Source organism: Poeciliopsis prolifica, unplaced genomic scaffold, assembly GCF_027474105.1.
Source record: "Poeciliopsis prolifica strain line A6 unplaced genomic scaffold, Auburn_PproV2 SCAFFOLD019, whole genome shotgun sequence".
Classification (NCBI taxonomy): Eukaryota; Metazoa; Chordata; class Actinopteri; order Cyprinodontiformes; family Poeciliidae; genus Poeciliopsis; species Poeciliopsis prolifica.
This window is the reverse complement of record NW_026562394.1, coordinates 2,365,328-2,383,604: the sequence shown is the minus strand read 5'-3', so window position 1 is coordinate 2,383,604 and position 18,277 is coordinate 2,365,328. Positions and strand designations below refer to the sequence as shown.

Here is an 18,277-nt window from a genome sequence, read left to right as displayed (position 1 = left end):
TGATTCCTTTGCCCTACATCTGCAGCTCATCATGGCGCTCCTAAATAAAGTTGAAAAATATATTTCAACGTTTGCACGCAGAGAAAAATAAAATAAAAAATATAATAATTTAAAAACTGGGCTCCGCGTTAAAAATGCACCGAGAGGGTCACGGGGAGTTTATTCCGAGCAACATGTCAGTCTTGTGCTCATCTTTATTGTTGCTCGAGCGTGCGTGCACGTGTGAGGCGAGCAGATGTTGTCCCAAAGCGCTCGGCTTTGTCAGATAAAGAGGGAATACAGCATGTTCTCACTACAATAGGCTGCATGCACATCATTTCAATGTGTCCTGAAGTGCAGCTGAGCAGAAGTTGAACGCAAGTTTAAAAAATCGTTCATTTTTTTTAAAGGCATTCCTTGCATACATTGGTCAGGTATCCGTCTTATTTTATTATTTATTTATTTGTTTGTTTTGCTTTAAATGCGCGCAGATGTGCGCCTGTGTATAGACGTGTGTAGGTTTCCACAACGCGATTGTGCGTTTTTTTTTTTTTCCTCGCAATTTTGTTGTGATCACTCCCTCTCTCCGCCTTCATTCACAATGTGGCTTCACAACGTAAACGGGTTGCAGTCCTATAGGATTTGCTCGTTGCAGTCGCAGACTTCTCTCTGGATCATTTATTTTCTGAATGGACGCGCTGAGCGTGCTGCACACGGAGCTGAAATGAAGACAGTTGTAAATCTGTCCCGTGACTTAAAGCCTATAGATTTGACTGCATGAGTGCACGCATGTGGGTTAGTTGAGAGAGATACCACCTATCTACAATGAAATCCCACCTGTGCCATTGTTTAGTGTATAATTTGATGACTAAACAAATGATCTGTAAGGAAGCTCTCGCCATCATGACTTGATGTCAGACTCTCAACAAAGAGGTGTACAGTAGCTGCTGGAACAGAGTCAGCCATTACGGGCTTTGGGAGTGTTTGTATTGTGAGTATCAGGTGCCTCGTTTTATCCCAATTTATTTAATGTGTACTTACATTAGAAATGCACCAATCGGGCTCTTTCTGGCCAATTACATTTTTATTATTATTCTTTTAGGTCTAACTCAAGTGAAAAAAAAATCAAGACTGTAATACATTGAAGACAAAAACATCATCTATCTTCCATAGATGTTGTTTGTGTCCAGCAAAAAAAAATAATTGCACAATTTTATAAATTCTCATCAAAAGCAAACTGAGGTTTCTGGTAGAAATAAAAAAGAGCATAAAATTATGTGCTGTTGGTTTGTAGCTACTCTGGCAAAAATCAGGGTTCTTACTTTTGTAGATTAGCCCCATTTCTGCATCAAAGCATACAGCGGTGGATCTGGCACTAATTGCATGCATCTCTCTTTTTGATTTATTTCACTAGTTTTTAGGAACTATATTTCCTAAGGATCTAAAATTTGCATGAAATGGCAAGAAATACTTATTTTCGGACCTTTGATAATCACAGATAAAATCTGTATGCTAATCAAGTTGGAATAAGTAAAACCAGTGTGGACCAAGATCTACATATATATATATATATGAAAGTCAAGCAAAAAAAAAAAAAAAAAAAATTAATGTATACATATATAAATCTTTTTTTTTTTTTTTTTTGCTTGACTTTCTTTTCCTTTTACAAAAGAATGCAAGTTTTGATAAACTTCAGTATTTTGAAGAATGCCTGGTCACTGTAGAATAACTCAGTTCTGGGCTCAACCAGCTTAGCTATTTTAGTTTTAACTAGAACATTTTCTTTTTAGACCTTTAAGTAGACCTTTAGTTTTTGATAAACTCTATCAACCACCTGTGATGCACATCTAGAATTTCTGACAGTGTTTTTCCCATGTACAACATAAGGCTCACCAGTCCTATCTAATTGGACATCTAATTGAAAGTTTCCCTTTTTTAAAAAAAAAAGATAAATAAAAAATTGATTTACTTGGGTTGCCCCAAGCTAGGATTGCACCCTGTGCGGGGAGCCGTATCGCCTCATCTTTATCTAATTTATTTTATTTTAGTCAAAACCCACATCAGTTTTAGGTTTGAGCCTAACATGGTCAGAAAAATGTCGTCAAATTGCGATCTGTGGCTGACTGACTGGTGCTCCATTAGTTTGTATCCTTATATTCTAGCTTGTAATTTAAATTCACCTTGTTTGAGCTGTTGCCTTTTGGCCTCTTTCAAGTGTCACAGTGTAAAAGACCCACCCCTGACTAATGAATATTTAAGAGTGTGTCTTCAGATGAAGGAAAGCCATTATTATATGAAGCAGACCCATGCAGAGGAAACCGTACACCTACAAACAGGAGGAGGGAGGGGATGTGGTGATCAGTTAATCCACACCCAGCAATCAATCCCACTTTTCTGTTTTGGCTTCAGACAGTCTTCTTCTTCTTCTTTTTTTTTTCACTCGTCACCCTCGTTTCTCATTTTACAATTCATGGTTGACCAAGAAACTGTCACAAAGTGTTAACAGACCTTTTTAGTTTGGAAATGCTTTTTGACTGATATTTTTCACACGTTTCTCCCACCTGATCATTTGGATTTTACTCAATTGAAAAAAGAGGAGGAAAAAAAAAACGTGTGAGTATATATATAATAAAGTGCTTTTTGAAAGAGAGGACAGAAAACAATCATCTTGTACTGTACTTGCTCGCAGATGGCAGATCAGCGTTCCAAACAATTTTTTAAGTGCTGTTGAAGAGGCACTGTTGCCCAAACAGACAAGATAGAGACGTCACTCGGAAGCCTCAGCAATTCTGTGTCTCTGGCTCTGGGTTTACTCACAAATTTCAACCACTCTGCTCAGACTTTTACCTGGTGATACTGGTGGCCTAGATCTTGCATCACTAAATTTATGAGTTTATTTGTTCTTTCTAAAGCTCATTTTGCTCTTCGGTTATTACAGCACATGGTGAAAACTCTTGGTGATGACATTCACGCACAAAAAAATGAAATAAACTTTTGTAAGTTTGCATTTTGCTTCAAATTGAACCGTGCTCTGATAATACTTTAATAAAAATGTTAAGTGCCTGTCTTGTTTAACCTTTTCAGATAAATCCAAGCTAATTCTCGGATTCCCAAATTTTCCACTAAGGTAATTTTTACCACTGTGTGAAAAAAAAGACTTGCACTTAAATCCATTGTTGCACTTTGTCTCACACAGTTGAACATATTTGGCAGCCATTTTGGGAATGCAGTCGAGATCCATCGATATAACGAGCCACTTTGTGGATGCCATCCAGAATGTCACAGTGCTTGTAATCAACTGGTCCTTTTGTTTTCTGGCAGACTTTATTCTTCTCTATTTCTTTCTTTTTTTTTTTTTTAATGGGTGGACTGAACAATGTTCTTCTCCGGAGCAGTGTCTTTTGTTGAGACTGCCCACTGAGGCTGTTTTCAGGTGCAATACCGTAAAGTTAAGAAGTCTTAAATTCACGTACTTAAATTAACCGCAGAGTAGCCTTAAGCCTTTAATAGACTTTACAGATTTGTTTTTGTGGAAGAAAATCACAGGAAGTTTCTCATCTGTTTTTTCTTGTAAAGACTCAGGAGACACAGAAGTTACAAGTAGCGTTCTAAAAAGACACATCGATTAAAAGCTTTCAGTCTCAGCTTTGAAAAATGTACAAACGTGAAATAATCTTTTGCTTGCCTTCTAATTAGACATTCTCTGTTCTAGCGTTTACTTGGTAGCACTGATTTCTGGTTTTCTTTAAGGATCTGATTTATTGATTTCAGTTTTATCAAATTATCTATTTTTCCATGACAACAATATAACACATCACAGTTAGGCTGATGTGCATTTATATTAGACATGCACCAATCCAGTGGCATTACCAATTTCAGGGTTTCTTTTCTGACTTAGATTTTTTTTTTTTTCTTGTGTAGGACTATTACACATAAAAGAAGAAAAATGAGCTGCTGGTTCTTTGATAGAGCAAGTATTTTTGGACATGACAGAAAATGAAGGAGTTACAACATTATTCCCATTCGTTCATCAAAGCATATGTCCTGAACTGTCCTCTGATTATTATTATTTTTTTTTTTTTTTTTGCTAAAAAAAAAAGTGCATCAAAGGGCAATTTACTGTTTGTTGGTTTATTTGTTAATGAATGAAAAAGGATGGGATTAAAAAAAATTGATTCATTTTTTCTATTGGAAAAAATAGCTTTTTTTAATTTTTTATTTTTTATTATTTTTTGCCCAATCAAAGCTGATTTGGGGAAAAATTGTCCGATTCCAATTTCATGTTGATTGACGGTGCATTTCTAATTATAAACTGTAGATGATTAATCTTACAAAAAATGTGTTCTGATTCTCACGGCTCACTGCAGGGACAAAGGGTTGAAGCACGGATATGTAACCAAATATTAGGTCATAGTTTCATAGCACTGTTTTTCTGTTCTCAGTAAAGCATTGTCGAAATATATGATATTTGACACATTTATTTAGTTTGTACTCTTGGATCATTGTAAAGTTGACTTAAGTATCTTTGAATGGATTCTCTTGTGCATTCTCTATAAATACATATATTGACATTTGGCCTGGCGGGTATATGTAATTTGCTTTTCTTTAAATATTTTGCAGCTTTACAATTATTTGAGTTTACAAATGACAAAGTTACAAAACCTACAGAGAGCTCCTATGGAGTGCCTTTGTAAATTTTGTTATATTATGCAACACAACAATGTTAATTCAATGAGTCATGGTGAGTGAGTCCCCCTCTAGCCATAAGCCAAATATAGAAGGAAATATGCTGTCCTTCAAGCGTGGAAAATCTATTTTGTTTATCGGTTTTGGCCAAACCAGGATATATGTATATATTTGTTTTTAAGTGAAAGGTGGTCATTATTTGTTTTCTGTCCAACTATCACGCTCCAGTTATAAAGCTGAATAAAACCTTGTATTATGGATGCTTTCAAGAAGAAATTTGGTATATTCATTTCACTGAAAAGAAAAATATTAACCATTTTGAAAAATCCACTGTTTTTTACTTAATTTGCACTGAGGATCCAAAAGATTAATTATGAATAGAAATATATATAAATATATTTTTCATCTAAAATTAGTATTAGCAGCTTTGTAACTTTAAGATCATGGAGAAAGTGGAAAACTGACTAACTTCATGGCATGCTTTTTGATTTTAATAGGACTTTTGTTTGGAATCTTCTCTCCCTGCAAGGATCGCAGGAATGCATAATGAAAGCACACACTGAGACTGAATAAGTATTTGCGAATGTGCCAGCCAGTTGTCAGGAAGCTTTTGTTCACTTCTAAAATTTTATGGAGTCTTATGAAACACAGTTACAATTCCCAAAAAGCTGGAAGGTGGATACGGTCCTCCTTTTTTTTTTTTTGTTAGTAAGACTGTTTGGGATCTCGGAAAAAACCCCCGAAGAAAAGGCAACACGTAAATACACCCATTTAGGTCGGTTTTCATTCCTATGAAGTACGTTGTTCATATCTAGCATTTCAAAAAAAGGACTCAAAGTTTTAAAGTCATTTGAAGTTTCGTCTGAAGCTTTGTTTTGATGGTTGTTCCGTACAGCGCATTCACTTTAATTACACATCAAATACAGAGGAAGTGACCATGTATTTCCATTACCTATGATAAAATTACTAACAGACTGTTGATCTGTACTTCTGTGTATCTGCAGGGTTGGATTCATTAAAATTCAGGTCGTGTTGCAACTTGACCTGAAGATTTTTTTTTTTACAACAAGCGCATTTTGTTTCAGTTTTCCAGAAGTTGAAAAACAAAAACAACGTCTCAATTTTTCATGGTTCTGTATGGCAGAAACAAGCTTTTATTTCTCCATTTTAATTCTTTAAAGCTAAACTCAGTGCCTTAGTATTTAAATGATGTGAAAAATGTATCTTGGATTCTAATAGCAAAGTTGTATGTGTGCCAAGGTGCATGTGTGTCCTCAGTTCACCCTGCTGCCCATATGTTTTTTTGCAAGTGAGGGCGTGCTTGCTTCATGGTTGTAGAGGGAATTATTGAAAGCATTTATTATGAGACTAATCTACTTTTATATGTTTTAGAGATAAGTTAAGCTGTTTGTTCTCTTCATTTATGTTGGCTTACATATATTTTGTGTTTTCTTTGAACTTATAGTAAGCTAAAATTTCTGTCTGTGCACAGTGTGTCTCAGTTCATAGATCAGTTTGAGAAATTTGTAAAAAAAAAAAAAAAATCAACATCCTATTGATATTTTACTTTTAGATTTTTACTGGCAACATAACTGAAATATCTGTAGATGTTAATTCTCCAGCAAGCTAATATTTAAAGTTTTCTTCAAAATCTACTTACCATAAGCTCAATGAAACTTGTTGTGTGTGTGTTTTAAATTGAAGATATAAATACAAACTCATAAGATAAGGCGACCAAAGTTTTACAAACACTACATGCTTAAAATCAATGACTATCAGAATATCAGATAGATGAATTCATTTATACACAAAATAGCTTATACAAGTCAAAATGTTAATTTTAACCAACCTCTCTATTAATTTAATTTTTTTAGAGTAGTTTTCTGCAACTGTTCGTTCTTTACATTAGTAATAACCAGTTTTGTTTTTTTTTACTAAATGTAAAAAGAGACGTAACATTTTGTTTGTAAAAATACACTAAAATGTCTGTTTACTGAGTTTGTGAATAACCATGAATAGCTATTTTGTGGTGGTAAACACAGTGGATATAATAAATGTAAGTGTATCCCCGTATGTCCACACATGACTTACACATGGTAACATGTGTAGGATGGAAGAACAAGATGGAAGAAAAATAATTTTTTTATATATTATGTGCATGACCAAAGCATTTTGTACGTTGTATTTTTTATATGATTAATATGGAAATTTTGTGATTAAGTTTCACATCAATTGATTTTATTGAACTCTTTCTAGTTGGTGCCCTTTATTTTGATGTTTATGATTTAAGTTTTTGTCATACTCAAACACTGTTTTCTTAAAGTATAGCTGCAACTTTCTTCTTTTTCAGAAATTTTTTGTCACGTCAATGTGAGATGAGATTAGATTCAAAAGTTATACGATACTTGAATCATCAGAAAATATGTAAAGAAAAAAGGGGATCTTGAATATGTAACTGATACATTAATGGGACACCACAAAAGCACTGACACAGAATTAAACAGACTGTTCTTCACAATTGCTTCTTACTTATATATTGTCTTATCCAGATCAGAGCTACTACTCCACATTCTTTACATTTAGCCAATTAGCAATCCACCTTTGATGGTGTGAAATACATTTTAAAGATTAAAAAAACAACTTATTTGTTTCCATCAAAGTTTTGAATTACAACGGTTGTTGCAGGTTACAAAGGAGCTGCAGGTCTAACTGCTAAACAGCAAACAAATGCCAACACAAATATTCTGTTTTATCAAAGCATCCAGGCATGTTGAACAATGGCTTTGACATTTTGGAGTAATTAGAGAGAGAGAAAAAATGAAGCAGTGTGATTGTTGAAGTGGCGCTGGTATCACCTGTGTTCCATTTTCAAAGTAGATGCAGTCCACATGTCGAGCTTCATTTAATGTTTAAGGTGCTTTTAGCACAAAAATATTTCTTGTAGCTTCGGTGGCACGTCGGAGCTTTGAATAAAACTGAAGCATCTGCTATATAAACTTACATTAAGCTTAGGGTTTTCTTGTGGTTTTTTTATGAATAGGTTAATGAATGCTTCAAGACAAAATGTCCTTTGCAGCCTTTAACTGTCATGGGCTTCGCTCCTGGCTACAGTCTCATCATTCATTCTTTAATTCATTTATTCATTCACATAGTATTTTTTCCTTTCTCACTCCTGTTCAGGGTCAGTCAAGCGTATTCCAACATGCTTTCACAGGAACGCAGGTCACCAGGCTTTTACACAAAAAAAGAAGACGACGGTTACAGGGATATTAGGACGTGTCCATTAAACATACGGTATTACTCTAGGTTTACTCAAAACAAATCCCTATTGATTAAAAAAAGATTACTTAAAATCTATGTAAAAATAAAGCCTTTCAGAGCCTCTATCTAACCATGACAGTACAAATGAAGTATCCTATATTTAATATGACCTGCTGAAAATAGTCCCGGCCATGCTGTGGGACTTTTATAGTAACATCAGCAGCAAAAAAGCTGGTTGGCTTAGGTTTCACTTCCCTGCTCATGAACTACAGATTGCTCCTTTTAAAGAAAATGTTTCTGCTCCATTCAACACGCCATACTGACCAACAGGTTATGGGCGTTAGGAAGACATAAGGCCGAGACGATTATCTTATAAACTGAGTGTTGAGCAGTTGCATTATCTCTTAACTACATGAGGTCACTCTGTACTTCTGTAGTAACTGTTTCTACTCATGGAGCAAATCAGAGGACAAACTAAATCAGAACAGATCATAATAGAAAGTAAAGTGAGAGTGAGAAATGTTACTGGTGATACACTGATAAGAAGTAAAGTGGCAAGTGGAGAGATCTAAGTACGGTTATGGGAAATGTTAACCACTTTGATATTCGTCAGTGATAGGTCATTGTACTGGTAAGCACATTTTTCTAAAAGAAAAACGGTGAAATATGTGTAACAAGCACTGACCTAAATTAAAGGTTAAGAAATGGAGAGACACTTTGGTTTCTGTTAATATATTTTAATATTAAGGGAGTATTACCAAACTTTTTTGTTCATTTAGTTGGTAATTGAAGGTATTAATAACTTGTTTTACATGTTATGATGTTATAATCCTGAACTTCATAGATTTTATTTGAATAGTGTGTGACAGACCAACAGAAAAATTTGTGTAGTTGCAAAAATTATCCATATGTATCTTCTGAGACACAAAGCTGAATTTTCTGGGTTAAAATGTGAAAACTCTATGCTTGGTGGAAAAACTTGCACTGCACACCACCCTGACACACCATTTGCTTTCATTTAATAAATAGTGGATGTTTTTCTTCAGAAAAGATTGTTAATCTGGTAAGAGTTGATAAAAGGACAGACTGGATATTGAAGAACACCAGAAGAAAACAAGTTAGAGGTTTCAAAAGTCTTAATCAGAGAGAAAATGTCCCATTTCCAGCTAGATAGCAACCCTAAACTTACTGTTGAAGCTACAATGAAATGTTTTTGATCCACTTTTATTCTGAGAAGTTCTTATATGAACATAAGACTTGAACATTGTGCTAAGAGACACTTTCTATCCAATCTTACAGTTTTTAAGAGAATTTGAAATGATGAATTGGCACAAATTTAGGTTTTCAAGTCTGAAAAGCTGCAATTGGCCCCTGAAGCTGTTCAGCTGGAATGCATCTACTTGTGACCCAATAAATGAAACGTAAAACTATGCCGCACTGTTCAGATTTTATCAGCAAAAAAATAAAAATATAAAATAAAATTTAAACGCTGGCATCATATTCTTTCACTTCTGACGTCTGTGCCACTTTATGTTGATCTATCACATAAAGTAACAATAAAAACATTTAAGGTCGTAGCTGCAACGTGATAAAATGTGAAAAAGCTCATAAGGTATGAATAGTTTTGCGAGGCATAAGAAGAACGCTGTGACGTCATCTGAGCCTAACATGGAGTAATTGGCAGGGTACACAACTTTTATAATATGCCATATAACTAGTAGTGCAACCTTGACTAGTCAGTCCAACATAGTTTTCCTGCTGTTTTTCTGACAGCTAGTAATAACAGGTTCAACCCTGAGAGCAAATCTCCCTGGGAAACGAAGCTAGGCCCAGCGTTTTACAATAGAGCAACAACAAAAGCTTTAAAGGCAGTCGGCGTCATTATTTAGCATTAGTTATTTTCAATCTATTGTTAAAAAAATGCTTCCTTCAGTTGTATGATTGTGAGTAAATGAAAAAATTTACTGATTCGGTCTTGGTACATGTGACTCAAGTGTAAAAAGTAATGTTTTATCAGGTGGTCCAGGCCTTGTGTGTTCATTATTTTTCTGCAGAGGTGTATGTATTGACTGTACTCCTTTCATTATTCCTTCAGCCTGGTTGTGCTACATGTCACAGGTGCCCTCTGAGAGCCGACGCTCTCTTTAGCTGAATGACCTTATTGTCCTTATTAAAGCCCAATTTCTATGGCACATCTATCAAGTGTGTTCTCAGCACGGACATTTCACTTTCAAACAATGTCTTCCTTCCACTGTGCTTTAACTTCGGCATTACCCGTTCCACTATCAGTCTTGCTGAAATTGCTGTGGGGGAAAATCGTTTTTGGCCTTTATTTCTCATTTCTTGCGAAATTCAGTAGTTGACTTGCCTAAGTTTGTTTTGCAACATGGTGCTGGCTGGATCAACTTTCTCAGTGTGTTTAGATTGCCACGCCTTGCCGGATTAACCGGAAACCTTCATTTTGTGCCAACCTGTGCGCAGTTCGACAGACCTAACCTACACAGTGTTTCTCAGCCAGGCTGCGGGCCACTGACCCAGGCGTAGCAGCACGGTGTGTATAGGGTTCAGTGTTGCTCGGTTGTGTTTCAGTGCGTCAGCGTTACACTTTTAGATGTCATTTGTCAAGTGAGCTGTTGAGACATATATAATCTGTATTTACTGCACAACAGCTTGCCGGACTATAAATACACTAAACAGTGCTAACCTCCATATGGCTCAAAATAAGCACAGAGTGTTTGTATTAAATCTTTCAGATTTAATATCTTACCCACATATTAGGAGAAATGCGCATGTACAAAATGTGCAAACTATTGTAGGCTAACGACACCCAAGTGTGCAACTAAAGATTTTTTTAGGCTGTAAATATTGTCTGCAAATATAAAAATATATTAAAGGAAGCAAAGGCATCTCTCCTTAAAGTAACAGTAATTATTTCTCAACTTTTTCCTCATTCTTTTGAAATTTGTATAGATGATACATTCTGAGGTAATATGCAACATCATGATATATATATATATATATATATATATATATATATACATATATATATATATATATATATATATATATATATATATATATATATATATATAATTATTATTATTATTAAAAATAATTATATATATCATTATTTTTTTCACTATTTTTGTTCCATTTTCCACTAAAATGCAACAATTGGAGTGACATTTTAAGTCTGCTACAATCCTTTCAGCGGCCAAATATTGACGGTTTCAGGTTCAGGAAGCTGAACCTTGAAACCAAGACATGCTGCCAGAACTTCAGGATTGAGCTTGTGCTGCTTGATGCCTCCCCACCCCTGTGCGTTTGTGAATGCTCAGCTCCTCGCGGCAGCTGCACGAGGGAGCACGAGCCGGTGGACCCTCGTGCAGCTGCTGGTGAAACACATGGCACTAAACTCCTGAATCTGCTTACAATCACATTCACAAAGTGGCGGAGTAATGCAGATTTGCTATTGGTGGCGAAGCTGTCTGTCAGATTACAACCAGCATGGTCTGACGTGTATTCGGAGTGTCTTTGTCAAATAGTGATAGAAAACAATCGCTCACTCATGTATGTGTGTCTTATCAATGACGTGCAGTTATAAAACTTATTGCAACATCAATACTTTCTATTTCCAGTGGCCATTTAAAAACTGACCATGTTCAGAGGCTGTGCTGTTCTTCATGGTGCAAGACGAACTCGCCCATTACCAAAAGCTACACATTGTCTTTTATTTAATCAGCACAAAGCGCCTTTTCTGCTCATTTATCTCCTAAGGACACAGAGTCAGAAGACACTTTGTTTTCTTCATAAGATATGAAGGCCTTACGTCCCATATGCACTGCACAATTTACTTCATGAGGTTCTGCTTACTGTAATAGTTTTTTAATTTTTTTTTTTTTTTTTCCAAATTAGAAATGTTACATGGTGGCAGCTGGCATGAGCCAGTACAGGATTCTCACAATATAACAACTTTGAGAGAAAACTACAGCAGTTTTGTGACATTTACACTAAGTTTGAAACACAAATATTCAATGTGATGCTATCACTTTTTGTTTATAAACAGGAGCACTAAATAACTTAACAAATGAATTGTAATGGTTGTAATAATGCTACCAGCAACATTAACTTTTACAATCTTGATATATGGACTTTAGCAAAATACAGAATATAATAGCCTTGGTGCCATTTTGCTCTTCATTCAATAATAATACTTTAACAAACAGATTTTATCTGGTTAATTTGTCAAGCTGTCTGCATGGGTGGCTAGCCTTAAAGACATGCTTAGGATGAGCTATTATCATATAATTGATCATCAACAAGTTAAAAATATATATCATATTACATTATTTATATATTAAGCCTAAATTTATATTAAAGGGACCAAAATATTAATATGGTCTGGGAACTGTTTTTGTATTTTTATTTATTTTTTTTAAGTTTTGCTTTCATGAGGGCAACAATTAATTGACATATTACATTTCATTTTAGACCTGTATTTGTGGTGACAGTAGAACTATGACAATTTTTTCAAAATGCCTTTTATTGTAATTTTTATGGTTTTTGCAATAAGTACCGATAAAATTTGCTATCAAATTTTAAGCCTTTTTTTCCGCCTGCATCAGATGGAAATGCATTTACTCTATGCCTCAAACTCTGTCACACTCGAACTTATTCTGGCACCATTTGTAGGACTTTTAACTGTAGTAATGGTGAACCATAAAATTATATCAGTTTTTAATCTGTAACTTTTTAAAACCTTGATATGTCTTGATAGTGGTGAACTGGCCATGTTTATTTATTAGTAGGTGTGTGACAAGCTCCTAAGGCACGAGAAGTGCAGATACCAAAACATCACAATTTTTCTCATTAAAGTGAAGACTGTTTTTCAAAGTACTACAGTTTGCCTTCAAAGTGTTACTTTGTTTGTCTGACCTAAGTTTTTGTTGTGGGATCTCAAAATGAATATGTGTAACTTTCTGAGATTCATATTTGAGAATCTTATTTTGAAATAAGCAAATAAAAATTCCTGTTGAGTTTGCCTTTCGTGTCGACAGTTGGCTAATAACGATTGCTCATCTGGTTTTCCCGACAATGCCTGGTTACGTAAGCACTGAAGAAGCCACTACAATAACAATCTGTTAGCACCGTGAAAATACGGCTAACCATTAGCTGTTAACAATGCTACAACTAGCATCTGGATTAAAGGATGCAATAAAATGCTATTTCCCATGTTTTAATGAGTATTATTGGGTATTTTTTTAGTAATAAAAGCACACTAAAAACTCAAACATGGCTGAAATATTCTTGTCCAGAACCCAATTACAGGACAAAAGTTGCAAAATCTCTAGTTTCCAAATAAAATATTTCCACAAAAATATCAACAAAATCTCACTTGATCTCATTGTCCCAAACACAACATTCTGCATCATCTCATAATTTGTGAGCTGGTGTATGGTCACACCCATTCTCATTACTGTAATAACCAGTAATGGATAGAAATCTCCTCCATAAGCACCTGTGTAGGTCCATGAAGATCTCTTACTGGCCTGTGAGGTCTCGTTTTAGAGAGCCAAAATGCCCTTGACTTGTGTAGTAGCTGTAGAGAGGCAGTTGCTGTGGACTCTTGTCCCTAAACGATAACTCTCGAATTTAACATTAATCACTTCTGGGGGCGGGTGTTGGGGGGACTCAGAGGTGTATTTGGATTTTGTCTTATGAGTAGTCAGATGTTTCATTTTTGGTCAAATGCTGATTATCAAAAGCGGAGCCATTTGCCAACTCTAAGATTTTTTTTGGTCAAATGCCTCTCTGTTCCATCACCAAAGCAACGCAGAATCTTTAATTTACATGGCCCTGTGCCAGAGCGGGCTGCTTGCTTTCTGGTACTAGATGAGTCTTCATTGAGAGCAGAGAGAGAATTTCACTGATGGCACCGATTCCTCAGTGTTTATATGGACTTTGACTTGAAAAGTGTTTCAGAAGTGTACTATCCCCCTATCTGTCAAAGCACAATGAAGCTGCTGTGGATAACAGGTCATGGTGAATATGTTCTTTCCACAAAATGAAAATGCAGAAACAAGCTGTTCTGCTAAAAAATAATAAAAAAATATTGCTTTAACTGTCTTCAATTCGCGTAATGTTTTGACGTGTTTATTATTATTATGTGCTTCAGGAATTCATTTGAAACCCTCACATCCTGTCACAATGAGCGCTTTTCAGTCGGACCGAATGCCTTAACAAATTAATCTGCTTTTCTGTTTGAGACGTTTTATTGGCAGTGGAACTAATCGCGAACAGTCAGATTAAATTTGGGGCGCTTTACGGCGTTAGCACACGTCCCTCTGATGCAGAGAAATGCACAGTCATAATACTGGTCACTCAAGCACTTTGAGCTTAACCGTGGTCATAACATTTCTCTGGTGTAATTACTGCGTGACACCCTGACCGAAGAGGAGGAGGGCGTCTATTCATGTGAATTTGCTAAACAAATTATTTTTTGACTGTGTGTTTTAAACTAAAGTCTTGAAGGTTGACCCTTCTCTTCCGTCCTCTTATTTTTTAAGCTCATTTGTAGGAGTGTTTATAAAATTTCTTTCAAACCAGAAGAGATCACTGTTTAATTTATTGAAAACTATAGCTTTAGTGACGCCTCCTAAGGTTTCAGCCAAAGTAGAAATGAAAAAAGAAAAATGTAAATGTTGTGTGAACATGTTGGCTTCTCTTGTCAGCAGCCTACGTGTTCTTGTTGATGATTTCCAACCGTCTGCTGTAAAGGCAAATCAATTAAATCTTGACACTGCGATTTGTTTTCTGCTGCCTTTTTTTTCTGTAGCGTATATGAGTTAGATGCATTACTTAAGTGTTAAGTGATTCACAGCATTATAGAGAAACACTCAAAGGTAATAAGACACACGGTGCTCTGAATTACTTGGATTTAATCAGCAATCACAACTTTGTTGGCTGGAGATGAATAATTTTTAATAAATTATTATGGTGTAGACAGAGGTGCTGCGATCCTTCACTGTTCTTTGACATTTAATTAGATTTTTTTTTCAACTTTTTTTAGGAGACGTTGGTGATAACTATGAGTTGTGCCTGGATACTGTTTGTCAGGTGAACATAGCGTACCTTTATCAAACACGCCCTCTTCAATCTCCTATCAAATCTGCGCCCTTATTGCTGAGCATTTCAAAGTATCTGTGCTTTATATATTTACACAGTGCACTGAGTTGCACTGAAAGTGAGAAAGCTTGATTTTGCCTGGATTGACGACTGAAATGAATTATTACTCTTCAAAAACAGTAGACTAAACATCGTAGAGGCTGCAAGCAAAAACTTCAACACAACAATCTTCATGTGTGCAAGTCTCCATTGGATCCACGGAGATGCCGCGTGCACAGGCGAAGACACGAGTTTCTCCACGGTGCCCTGTGGCCCCTTTGTCCCTAGATTTAAATGTACAAGGGCCCTTGAATATATGCCGGTAGTGTTTGTGCTGTAAGCATTATTTGCATATTCAACATGTACATTATTCACGTGGCTGATACCGCTCCTTTCATAATCGGGCCTCATGTGTCTCTTTTCAGACCCATCCCCCATCCTCACCATTTTAACCCCCAATCCCCCCCTCTTCTTGATTAACTAATGTCCAATTTGATGCAGTGTATTTCAGGAGCTTGTCACCTAATGCAGGCAGCTGATTAACCTGGAGTCTGGCTGGTGAAGTTGCAATCCCCGTCCTGTCTTAATTTCTTTTTTTTTTTTTTGTGCGTGTGTGTGTGTGTCTCTCACCCTCCTTCTCCCCCCGTCTCCCCGTCCTCCGCCCCTCCTCAGCCTTTTGTTGTGGTGGCAGCAGCGGAGCATGCATTGCATTGGGGCGGTCTGAAGCATTGTGTCTGATTTCCAGCAGACAAAACTGACCTCTGGGGATTTATTGACAGTAAACTCCACAGAGGCAGACACAGAGCTGGGAGAGCATAGACGCAGCTAGAGAGGCGTGGGGTGAGTGGGGGTCGTTGGGGAAGGTTTGTAAGGAAAGAGGCTAAAAAAAAGGAGAGGGGGTGGGGGGGGGGACATGGACGGACATGTAGACGAATGGAGCAAAAGAGTTTAGACACCATGAAACAGGAAGCAGGTAGAGACACAAACGTAGGGAAAAATCAATACGGTGGGCCGAGGGGTGCAAACATTTGGAATTAAGTTCGATTTCCAAATTTTCTTTCTTTCTATACTGTTTTCTATTGGCAAGTGAGAGAAAATGGCCGCCTCCTACGAGGATCTAATTAATTTTGAAGGATCATCAGCCCCTTTAGTCCGAGGCAGGATACAGGAGGGGAAGGAGGGGAGGCAGACCCCTGGGCTGATTAGAATTCACTGCAGGTAGGCGCTGGCTGCTGCTCACCCACTGTGTCATGGCTAAAATGGAACCACTGTTGTGAGTGGCAGTCTGGGCAACAGTAGCCTGCCTTCCTCTGGCCTGCTCCTTTGTTGCCAGCATTCACCTCACTTTACCCCTCAGGCAGGTGAATCTACATGTCTAGATGGGAAAGGAAAGCCAAACTGGGAATATATATACACACACATACACACACATACACACGTTTGCATTGTCAAAAACAAAAACAAAACAAAGAATAAAGGGTCAGTGGCAGCAGGATACAGTTGCACCTTAAGTTAAGCCCTGCAGGGAAAGTAAAAAGGTCAAATATTTACTTTTGGGGATAGATTTAGGTATTTAACTAAATATGTGTAGGATGACTACACAAAGGGCTCCAAAATATAATATTTTTATTTGTTTGATTTTCACAAGAAAATAAATGAAAAACATTTCCGCAATGGGGGAGAAGTTTGTAGGTCGTTTAAAACAGTGGTTTTATTAAAATTTGTTTTTTTTTCCTTTTCGGTTCAGACTGGAATTCTTTTTTGTTATTCATTAGAGGTGTAAGAATACACGCAGCGTATGAGATAAGACAAAACGCAATGTTGGGGTCATGATAATAACACAAGATCAGATTTTAGAAATTGAAAAACAAACAAAAAAAGACAGTTTTTACTTTACCGGTAGAGTAAAGGCTTCAGTTGTATATAGTATTCAGTGTACAGTTAAGTCCTAAACCATTCATATCATTGAAGATCTAAGCTTAACAGCAATCTTTTTAATTTTGAAACACATTTCTTTCTGACTGTTAAAAATACTAATGTTTTAGAGCGGCCCAACAATGGTACTTACATATTTCTGACAACAGGTTACCAAACCACTTCAATGTGGAAGGAAAGATTTGTACCTTTTGGATGTTTCGATCTGAAGTACAGGTGACAGGAAGAGTGTTTTAGCTTTATTCACTCGTTTACAACGTGCATTTAAAATATTAACTCACATAGTAAAATGCTCCACGTCAGTTCAACTCTTCATTAGTTCATACCTCAATATTCATTCATAAATAAATTGTCAAAGTACAAGTGAGCACAAGCAAAAAGCTGGCGAGCAATTATGACAACAGTTTGACTGACTGTTCCACTGAATGTAAATAAAAGGGTATAAATTGTGCATTGTTGTGTTTAATAAAATTGGAAATGAACAATTTTTTAATTCAAAATTAGTAATCTTTGTACATTGTTCCTAACAGGAAATGAGACAGACATTGCTCCAAATATATTAACACTCCTTAGTTGTATGAAAATCATTTCAAATCTAAATTTGCCATGTTTATTAATAGAAGTAGGCAATTATGTTTAAAATTTTATTACAACATTTTGTGGTACTGATGTGACAACGACAAAAGTGACAATAAGAACTATTTATTGCTTCTTTTTTATGGGCATAGCAATCATAGCACCACAAACTGAAAAACATTTCCATTTGTAATGTGCCTCTTTTGGAAACCAGAAACTGGATTTAATCATATTTCTAAATTTATTGATATTTATTGATGCCCTCATTGAACAAACAGTGGATAAAATAATAAAACATAGCAATTCCAACAATACAGACAGTTTTGGAGGTTTTAAACATCATAAGTTGGAAATTATTGTGAAAATAATCATTCAAATTCTTAATATAATAAATGACAAATAAATTCCTAACCCCTATTATTAATATAATATATAAATTTTTTAACTCTGCCAATTAAGCTTTTTCTCATTACAATTTATCAAAAATGAAAAGTTAAGAAAACACTCTAAAACACTTTAGTTACGTTTATGATTTCTAATTCCTAACGGCGATACAAATTGGCAAAATAATAAATAAAATCTGCAGCGTAAATGGAAATAATCTTGTGATCCGTTGATTTTGTGATGGATTCAAAACTGATACTTTATCAGAGAATCTGTCAAGTTTTATTTTTGT

At 35.9% G+C, this 18,277-nt stretch overlaps 1 protein-coding gene across 1 annotated transcript in view; it reads left to right on the top strand.

The window, feature by feature from the left end:
* zbtb20 (zinc finger and BTB domain containing 20) overlaps positions 1–18,277 on the top strand; it is a 34,081-nt gene that overhangs the window by 1,179 nt on the left and 14,625 nt on the right. The window lies entirely within an intron of this gene.